The sequence below is a fragment of the Loxodonta africana genome, chromosome 10 (assembly GCF_030014295.1).
Source record: "Loxodonta africana isolate mLoxAfr1 chromosome 10, mLoxAfr1.hap2, whole genome shotgun sequence".
Classification (NCBI taxonomy): domain Eukaryota; kingdom Metazoa; phylum Chordata; class Mammalia; order Proboscidea; family Elephantidae; genus Loxodonta; species Loxodonta africana.
The window spans coordinates 48,179,245-48,189,998 of NC_087351.1; positions in this window are offsets into that span (position 1 = coordinate 48,179,245).

A 10,754-nucleotide genomic window follows, 5' to 3' on the forward strand; every position below is an offset into this window, starting at 1 on the left:
TAAGATATAGCCTATTCTGGAGAATGTTCCATGTGCATTGGAAAAGAATGTGATCTTTGCAGCTGTTGGGTGAAATACTCTATATATATCTATGAGTTTAAGTTGGCTGATCGTATTCTTTAGATTTTCTGTATTTTGCTGAGTTTCTTTCTAGATGTTCTGTCCATTATTGAGAGTGGTATGTTGAAGTCTCCAACTACAATTGTGGAACTATCAATTTCTCTTTTCAGTGCCATTAGAGTTTGTTTTATGTATTTTAGAGCCCTGTCATTGGGTGTATAGATATTTATTATAGTTATGTCTTCATGATGGATCATCCCTTTAATCATTACACAGTGCCCTTCTATGTCTTTTATGGTGGATTTTGTTTTAAAGTCTGTTTTATCTGAGATTAGTATTGCCACTCCTGCTTTTTTGATAGCTGTTTGCTTGATACATTTTTTCCCATCCTTTGCTTTTCAATAAATTTACATCTTTGTTTCTAAGCTGTGTCTCTTGTAGATAGCGTATTGATAGATCCTTTTTTTAATCCATTCCATCACTCTCTGTCTCTTTATGGGTGCAGTTACACATTCAGTGTAATTATTCATAGGTGTGAGTTTATTGCTGTCATCTTGTAGTGCTTTTTTTTTTGTGTGTGGTACTGACATTTTCTTTGTCCCTCTTACTCTCTCTTGTGCTGAATTCCTTTTTTTGTGTGTGTGTATTTTTAAAAATTTCTTTTGTTTTTGTTTTTACTGAGACTTTATATTTTTCTTCTTTATTTTGATGAGTAGGTTTGTTAACTTTCTTTGTGATTACCTTGAAATTTACCTTTATCTTCCTAGTTTTGAACCAGCCTGTTATTACTTGGTATCTCCTTGCTTTCCTCTTCATTAGAAAGTTCTATATCTACAGCATTTATTCTTTCTTATTGTTCCAATATTGTTGTCATTTACATGTTACCCTCTCTGGTTCCCTGTTGTAAATCTTTCGGTTTTAAATAGTCCTTGGAAGTTCATTTCCTAGGTTGGTATCTGGCTGGTGCGACCTTGCATCCTAGATTGAGGTTGTCATCTGATGTTGTTTGTTCTCGAGCTGAAGGGATCCTTTTAATAATTCCTGTAAGTTTGGTTTGGTTTTTACATATCCCTTTAATTTCTGTTTATCTGGAAATGTCCTAATTTCACCATCATATTTGTATTTTTATTTTTGTAATTTTTATTGTGCTTTAAGTGAAAGTTTAAAAACAAGTCAGTCTCTCACACAAAAACTTATATACACCTTGCTACATACTCCCAATTACTCTCTCCCTAATGAGACAGCCCGCTCTCTCCCTCCACTCTCTCTTTTCCTGTCCATTTAGCCAGCTTCTAACCCCTTCCACCCTCTCATCTCACCTCTAGGCAGGAGATGCCAACATAGTCTCAAGCGTCCACCTGATCCAAGATGTTCACTCCTTACCAGCATCCCTCTCCTACACGTTGTCCAATCCATGTCTGAAGAGTTGGCTTTGGGAATGGTTCCTGTCCTGGCCCAAGAGAAGGTCTGGAGACCATGACCACTGGGGTCCTTCTAGTCTCAGTCAGACCATTAAGTCTGGTCTTTTTTTTGAGAATTTGGGGTCTATATCCCACTGCTGTCCTGCTCCCTCAGGGGTTCTCTGTTGTGTTCCCTGTCAGGGCAGTCATCAGTTGTAGCCAGGCACCATCTAGTTCTTCTGGTCTCAGGATGATGTAGTCTCTTGTTCATGTGGCCCTTTCTGTGTCTTGGGCTCCTAATCACCTTGTGTCCTTGGTGTTCTTCATTCTCCTTTGATCCAGGTGGGTTGAGACCAATTGATGCATCTTAGATGGCTGCTTGCTGGCGTTTAAGACCCCAGATGCCACTCTTCAACGTGGGATGCAGAATGTTTTCTTAATAGATTTTATTATGCCAATTGACTTAGATGTCCCCTGAACTCATGGTCCCCAAACCCCTGCCCTTGCTACACTGGCCTTTGAAGCATTCAGTTTATTCAGGAAACTTCTTTGCTTTTGGTTTAGTCCAATTGTGCTGACCACCCCGGTATTGTGTGTTGTCTTTCCCTTCACCTAAAGTAGCTCTTATCTACCAACTAATTAGAGAACACCCCCTCCCACCCTCCCTCCCTCCCCCATCTCGTAACCACAAAAGAATATTTTCTTCTCAGTTTAAACTATTTCTCAAGTTCTTATAATAGTGGTCTTATACAATATTTGTTCTTTTGCACCTGACTAATTTCACTCAGCATAATGCCTTCCAGGTTCCTCCGTGTTATGAAACGTTTCACAGCTTCCTCACTGTTCTTTATCGATTTATCCATTGTGTGAATATACCATAATTTATTTATCCATTCATCCATTGATGGGCACCTTGGTTGCTTCCACCTTTTTGCTATTGTAAACAGTGCTGCAATAAAAGTGGGTGTGCATATATCCGTTCGTGTAAAGGCTCTTATTTCTCTAGGATATATTCCAAGGAGTGGGATTGCTGAATCGTATGGTAGTTCTATTTCTAGCTTTTTAAGGAAGCGCCAAATCAATTTCCAAAGTGGTTGTACCATTTGACCTTCCCAGCAGCAGTGTATAAGTGTTCCAATCTCTCCACAGACTCTCCAACATTTATTATTTTGTGTCCTTTGAATTAATGCCAACCTTGTTGGAGTGAGATGAAATCTCATTGCAGTTTTGATCTGCATTTCTCTAATGGCTAATGATCATGAACATTTCCTCATGTATCTGTTAGCTACCTGAAGGTCTTCTTTAGTGAAGTGTCTGTTCATATCTTTCGCCCATTTTTAAATTGGGTTATTTGTCTTTTCGCAGTTGAGTTTTTGCAGTATCATGTAGATTTTAGAGATCAGGCGCTGATCAGAAATGTCATAGCTAAAAACTTCTTCCCAGTCTGTAGGTAGTCTTTTCACTCTTTTGGTGAAGTCTTTGGATGAGCATAAGTATTTGATTTTTAGAAGCTCCCAGTTATCTAGTTTTTCTTCTGCGTTCTTAATAATGTTTTGTATACCATTTATGCCATGTATTAGGGCTCCTAACGTTGTCCCTACTTTTTCTTCCATGATCTTTATCGTTTTAGATTTTATATTTAGGTCTTTGATCCATTTCGAGCTTGTTTTTGTGCATAGAGTGAGGTATGGGTCTTGTTTCATTTTTTTTTGCAAATGGATAACCAGTTATGCCAGCACCATTTGTTAAAAAGACTGTCTTTTCCCCATTTAACTGTTTTGGGGCCATTGTCAAATATCAACTGCTCATATGTGGATGGATTTATGTCTGAGTTCTCAATTCTGTTCCATTGGTCTTTGTATCTGTTGTTGTACCAGTACCAGGCTGTTATGACTACAGTGGCAGTATAATAGTTCTAAAATCAGGTAAAGTAAGGCCTTCCACTTTGCTCTTCTTCAGTAATGCCTTGTTTATCCAGGGCCTCTTTTGCTTCCATATGAAGTTGGTGATTTGTTTCTCCATCCATTGAAGAATGTCGTTGGGATTTGGATCAGAATTGCATTAAATGTATAGATTGCTTTTTGTAGAATAGACGTTTTTATAATGTTAAGTCTTCCTATCCATGAGCAAGGTATGTTTTTCCACTTATGTAAGTCTCTTTTGGTTTCTTGCAGAAGTGTACTGTAGTTTTCTTTGTATAAGTCTTTTACATCTCCGGTAAGATTTATTCCTAAGTATTTTATCTTCTTGGGGGCTACTTTAAATGGCATTGATTTGGTGATTTCCTCTTCGATGTTCTTTTTGTTGGTGTAGAGGAATCCAACTGATTTTTGTATGTTAATCTTGTATTCTGATACTCTGCTGAACAATTCTATTAGTTTCAGTAGTTTTTTTTTTGAGGATTCCTTAGGGTTTTCTGTGTATAAGATCATGTCATCTGCAAATATACTTTTATTTCTTCCTTGCCAATCTGGATGTTGAATAAGAGTGGTGATAAAGGGCATCCTTGTCTGGTTCCCGATCTCAATGGGGATGCTTTCAGGTCTCTCCATTTAGGGTGATGTTGGCTGTTGGCTTTGTATAAATGCCCTTTATTATGTTGAGGAATTTTCCTTCTATTCCTATTTTGCTGAGAGTTTTTCTCATGAATGGGTGTTCAACTTTGTCAAATGCCTTTTCTGCACCAATTGATAAAATCGTGTGACTCTTGTCTTTTGTTTTATTTATGTGGTGGATTACATTAATTGTTTTTCTAATGTTCAACCATCCCTGCATACCTGGTATGAATCCCACTTGGTCATGGTGAATTATTTTTTTGATATGTTGAATTCTATTGGCTAGAGTTTTATTGAGGATTTTTGCACCTACGTTCATGAGGGATATAGGTCTATAATTTTCTTTTCTTGTGGTGTCTTTACCCGGTTTTGGTATCACGGACATGGTGGCTTCATAGAATGAGTTTGGTAGTATTCCATCCTTTTCTATGCTCTGAAATACCTTTAGTAGTAGTGGTGTTAACTCTTCTCTGAAAGTTTGGTAGAACTCTGCAGTGAAGCCGTCCGGACCGGGGTTTTTTTTGTTGTTGTTGTTGAGAATTTTTTGATTACCTTTTCAATCTCTTCTTTTGTTATGGGTCTATTTAGTTGTTCTACCCCTGTTTGTGTTAGTTTAGGTAGGTGGTGTGTTTCTAGGAATTCATCCATTTCTTCTAGGTTTTCAGATTTGTTACAAGAGTACAATTTTTCATAGTAATCTGATATGATTCTTTTAATTTCAGTTGGGTCTGTTGTAATATTGCCCCTCTCATTTCTTTTTCAGGTTATTTGCTTCCTCTCCTGTTTTTCTTTTGTCAGTTTGGCCAGTGGTTTATCAATTTTGTTGATTTTTTCAAAAAACCAGCTTTTGGTCTTAATTCTTTCAGTTGTTTTTCTGTTTTCTATTTCATTTAGTTCAGCTCTATTTTTTTTTTTCTGGTGCCTGGGGGTTTCTTTTGTTGCTCTCTTTCTATTTGTTCAAGTTGTAGGGGTAATTCTTTGATTTGGGCCCTTTCTTCTTTTTGGATCTGTGTATTTATTGATATAAATTGGCCTCTGAGCACCGCTTTTGCTGTGTCTCAAAAGTTCTGATAGGAAGTGTTTTCATTCTCATTGGATTCTATGAATTTCTTTAGTCCATCCTTAATGTCTTCTATAATCCAGTCTTTTTTGAGCAGGGTATTGTTCAGTTTCCAAGTATTTGATTTCTTTTCCCTTCTTTTTCTGTTATTGATTTCCACTTTTATGGCCTTATGGTCAGAGAAGATGGTTTGTAATATTTCAATGTTTTGGATTCTGCTAAGGCTTGCTTTGTTACCTAGTATGTGTTCTATTCTAGAGAATGTTACATGTGCACTAGAAAAGAAAGTATACATGGTTGCTGTTGGGTGGAGTATTCTGTATATGTCTCTGAGGTCAAGTTGGTTGATTGTGGCATTTAGATCTTCTGTGTCTTTATTGAGCTTCTTTCTGGATGTCCTGTCCTTCACCAAAAGTGGTGCATTGAAGTCTCCTGCTATTATTGTGGAGCTGTCTATGTCACTTTTCAATGCTGATAGAGTTTGTTTTAGGTATCTTGCAGCCCTGTCATTGGGTGCATAAATATTTAATATGGTTAAATCTTCTTGGTGTATTGTCCCTTTAATCATTATACAGTGTCCTTCCTTATCCTTTCTGATGGATTTTACTTTAAAGTCTATTTTGTCAGAAATTAATATTGCCACTCCTGCTCCTTTTTGATTGTTGTTTGCTTGATATATTTTTTTCCATCCTTTGTGTTTTAGTTTGTTTGTGTCTCTAAGTCTAAGATGTGTCTCTCGTAGGCAGCATATAGACGGATCTTGTTTTTTAATCCATTCTGCCACTCTCTGTCTCTTTATTGGTGTGTTTAGTGCATTTATATTCAGGGTAATTATGGATAGGTATGAATTTAGTGCTATCATTTTGATGTCTTTTTTTGTGTGTTGTTGACAATTTCTTTTTCCCACTTAATTTTATGTGCTGAGTAGATTTTCTTTATATATTGTTCTTTCCTCATATTTGTTGTTGTTGATTTTGTTTCTGATGAGTCTCTATTTTTTTCTTGTCTTTTATTTTGACGAGCAGGATAGTTTGTCTCCTTTGTGGTTATCTTATTATTTACCCCTATTTTTCTAAATTTAAACCTAACTTTTATTTCTTTGTATCACCATATCTTCCTCTCCACATGGAAGGTGTGTAATTACATTTATTAGTCCCTCTTTATTATTTTAATGTTGTCTTCTTTTATATAATAATATCACTGTTACCTTGTTTTCAGCTTTTTTTTTTTTTTTTTTAAATAATCTTGCTTTGTTTTTTTGGATTTCCCTGTCTGGGTTGACTCCTGGTTGCTCTGCCCAGTGTTCTAGTCTTGGGTTGATTCCTGATATTATTGGTTTTCTAACCAAAGAACTCCCTTTAGTATTTCTTGTAGTTTTGGTTTGGTTTTTATGAATTCCCTCAACTTGTGTTTATCTGGAAATGTCTTAATTTCACCTTCATATTTAAGAGACAGTTTTGATGGATATGTGATTCTTGGCAGGCAGTTTTTTTCCTTCAATTTTTTAAATATGTCATCCCATTGCCTTCTTGCATGCGTGGTTTCTGCTGAGTAGTCCAAGCTTATTCTTATTGGCTCTCCTTTGTAGGTGACATTTCGTTTATCCCTGTCTGCTCTTAAAATACTTTCTTATCTTTGGTTTTCGCAATTTGATTATAATATGTCTTCGTGACTTTCTTTTAAGATCTACCTTATGTGGAGTTTGATAAGCATCTTGGATGGATATCTTCTCTTCTTTCACAATATCGGGGAAGTTTTCTGCCAGCAAATCTTCAACAATTCTCCCTGTATTTTCTGTTATCCCTCCCTGTTCTGCTACTCCATTCACTCATAGGTTATTTCTTTGATAGAGTCCCACATGACTCTTAAGGTTTCATTTTTTTTTTTAATTCTTTTATCTGATTTTTCTTCAAATATATTAGTGCCAAGTGATTTATTTTTCAGTTCCGAAATTCTAGCTTCTACTTGCTCAATTCTGCTCCTCTGACTTTCTATTGAGTTGTCTACTTCTGTAATTTTATTGTTAATCTGAATTTCTGATTGCTGTCTGTCTATGGATTTTTCCAGCTTATTAAACTTTTCATTATGTTCCTGAATAATCTTTCTGATTTCTTCAATTGCTTTATCTGTGTGTTCCTTGGCTTGTTCTGCTTATTGCCTCATTTCCTTCCTGATGTCTTGAAGGGTTCTGTATATTAAGCTTTTGTATTCTGCATCTGGTAATTCCAGGAATGCACTTTCATCTAGAAGATCCCTGGAGTCTTCGTTTTGAGAGCCTGTTAGGGTGATCATGGTCTGTTTCTTTATGTGACTTGATATTGATTTTTGTCTCCAAGCCATCTATAAGTTATTGTATTAGTTTATGCTTGCTTACTGTGTCATAGCTTATTGCTCTGTTTTGTTTTGGTACACCCAAATGGGTTGCTTGAGTGAGCTAATGTGATTATTTTCGCCTTTGGAGCTCTAACGTCCTATCCCCAGATGGCTAGAGCTGTTATCAGGTATATCAGTCTAGAAGTTCATTCAGTTTTCTTGTATGAATTCAGCTCAGGTTTTCCAGGTAGCTGATCATCAAGTGTGTGGTACAGGCTCTGTCCTACAGTCTTAGAGGGGCAGGGGTGATTGGCATATATACTAGTAACTGGTTGCAGCAGGGGGTCATGCTTTGAATAAGGCAGGGGGCTGAGAACCAACCCCCGAGGGTCTCTGAGGAAAGCACATCCCTGTTTCCTAGAGTGTGCAGGTGGGTGGGTTCTGCAGACGGACCATGGGCACCCAAAGTTTTTGGTTGTAATGACTGGGGGTACCAGTTTTCTTTGGACCCAACACAGGTGGCTGGGTGATCTGAGTGGAGCTACCAGTCCTTAGGTCCGTGATGTGGGTAGGTGAGGACCTTGTTTAATAGGCAAAGCAATGTCAAACATCAAACACCCACCCCTCCGCCTCACTGCTGAAACGGTTGGAGTCTGCCAACAAGGCCCTATTCTCCAGAAATAGGCCCACACAGGTCCATGCAGAAGGGAAAGGGCTCAAAATTCATCAATGGTATATGCTTCACAGGGTCCACTTCTGTCCTGAGCTCCCCTTGTTAGTGGAGCTAGCAAATTATCTTTTCCCCTAGTTGCAAACTTTTTCCTTCCCCAAGGCTGGGAGGATGCCTCTAGGTGCTCAACAGTGCCTATCTCAGGCCCAGGGAATTAGGCCACTGAAGCTGGCTTGGGGATGGGTTGGCACCGTAAAATATACACAAGTACTTAGCTTCTGCTGAGAGCGTCGTTCTTCTCAGGTTCCGGAGGTGTGAGTAGGCTGCATGGCTGGCTGCTTCTACCTAAGAAAACTGTGGCTGAAAGCTAGTACCAGCCTGCCACCGCTGCTCCAGGAATGGTGCCTGAGGGCTCCCTGCAATTCAGGTCCGGTAACTCCTCTCCGCTTCTGAATGGTCTCTCCCTGCCCCTTAGTTCATTTTCTAAGCTTGCCTTTGAAGCTCAGGGCTCCCAGCTTGTCATAAATATACTCATTTCACTTTTTTGGGGGGGTCTTTGTTGTAAAGAGGGCTCGCTGGAAGCACCTGTTTATTCTGCCATCTTGGCTCCATCTCCTCACCATCATATTTGAATGAGAGTTTTGCAGGATATATTAATCTTGGATGACAATTTTTTCTTTCAAGGTTTTATATATGTCATCCCATTGCCTTCTTGCCTGCGTGGTTTCTGCTGAGTGATCAGAACTTACTCTTATTGTTTCCCCTGTGCATGTGACTTTTCATTTTTCTCAAGCTGCTCTCAGGTTTCTTTCTTTGTCTTTGGTTTTAAGGAGTGTGATTATGCTATGTCTTGGTCATTTTCTTTTGTGGTCTCTCCTATATGGGGTTTGTTGAGCTTCTTGGATAATCAGCTTTTCATCTTTCATGGTATTAGGGAAGTTTTCTGTCAGCAATTCTTCAATGACCCTCTCTGTGTTTTCTGTTTTCTCCCCCTGTTCTGGAACTCTGATCACTTGCAAAGTTTTACTTTTGATTGTATCCCACATCATTCTCACGGTTTCTTCATTCTTTTTTCTGATTTTTCCTGAAACAAAGTGACATCCAAGTATTTGTCTTCAATTGCGCTGATCCTGTCTTCCATTGTTTCAAGCCTGCTCCTCAGACCTTCTATGACACTGTCCATTTCTGAAATCTTGTTGTTTATCTTTTGGATTTCTAATTGTTGTTTTTGTATGATTTCTAGCTGTGAAACTATTTTGACATTTTTTTCCTGAATTGTTTCATTGTTTTGTGTATTTCCTGTGAATTTGTCTGCCTTTTCCATGGATTTGTCTATTTTTTCCTCACTTTTGTCTGCTTTTTGCTTCAACTCTTGGATAGCTCTGAATATTAGATGTTTAAATTCTGTGTCAGGTAGTTCTAGTGCCTTTTCGTCTACTGTAAAGTCATCTGTTTTTTTATTTTTGACTCCTACTGGAACCATCCTGTCCTTTTTTAAATACGTTTTGATATTGTCTGCTGTCTTCGGGACATTCAGTAGTTACTTTTTTCATTTATTTGATTATAGATTTCTTTCATCCTTCTTTTTTGTTTTATTTGGTTATGTCTGAGCAGGTCAGCTGTGCGTTCTTTATTGTTTGCTCATCTGTGGGCATGGTACTTTTCACCTCTTTGTCCAATGGGCAGGGCCAGTCACTCAGCTATGGTGCAGCAGGGCAGGTCCAGCTGAAGGTGAGGGTTTGTGATGTTTTGTTTGTGGCATATACTGGGGCCAACTTGGTGGGCTGGGGTCAGTGCAGGGCAGGTTCTGGTAGGCCATGCTTGTGCTGCTCGGGGGTGCAATGATCGGTGCATGGTGCAGGTAGGCGGAAGGGGGGAGGCTGTGATGGGTGGAGCTAAGACAGGTACGGGAAAGAAGAGAGAGAGCAGAGAGAAACAGGAGCCAAAAAAAAAAAAAGTGCTGAGGGAGACCATTGTTGGAGTGGGGAGATGAGAAACTGAGAAATGAAGAAAAACAAAAAGGAAAAAAGAGTAAAGGAAAAATAAATTAAAAAAAGAAAAGAACAGCCCCCAGGGATCCCACCTGTGCAGCTTCAGGAACCAGGGAATTGACTCCCAAGCTGCACAGTACAGCCCAGCTACAAGGGGCAAAGATGGCACACAGCACCAGGTATTCAGGAGTCAGCAGAAGAAGGTAAGAGAGAGAGAGATGAGAAATGGAGAAAAACAAAAAGGAAAAAAGAAAAAGCAAGCAAACAAAAAAAGGCCCCAGAAATCCCACCAGTGTGGCAGTGTGGACCGGGTATGCAGTTCCCCAGTCGAATGGTGCTTCACAGTCTGTCAAGAAGAAGCAAAGATGGCACACAGAGCCAGGTGTTTGAGAAAAAGGAGGGGGAGGAGGTAAGAGGCAGGGAAGAAACCAAAGAAAGCCAAAAAAAGCAACACCAGCAACAAAGAAATGGCACAGAAGGAGCCAGCTGGTGTGGGGGGGTGGCAAATCCATGAGGCATGGAGTCTCTCAGCCCATGGTCGCTCAGCCTGCCAGGAAGCAGTGGAGTCCAAGCAGGGGCATCAAGGGTATGGGGTGGGAGAACATGTATTGCTGGTTACCAGGTGCTCTGCCTCCTGCTGGGAGCTCTGTGTAGCTGCTTTCCTGTACTCCCTGTCTGCTGATCTCCAACAGGAGTACAAGATGG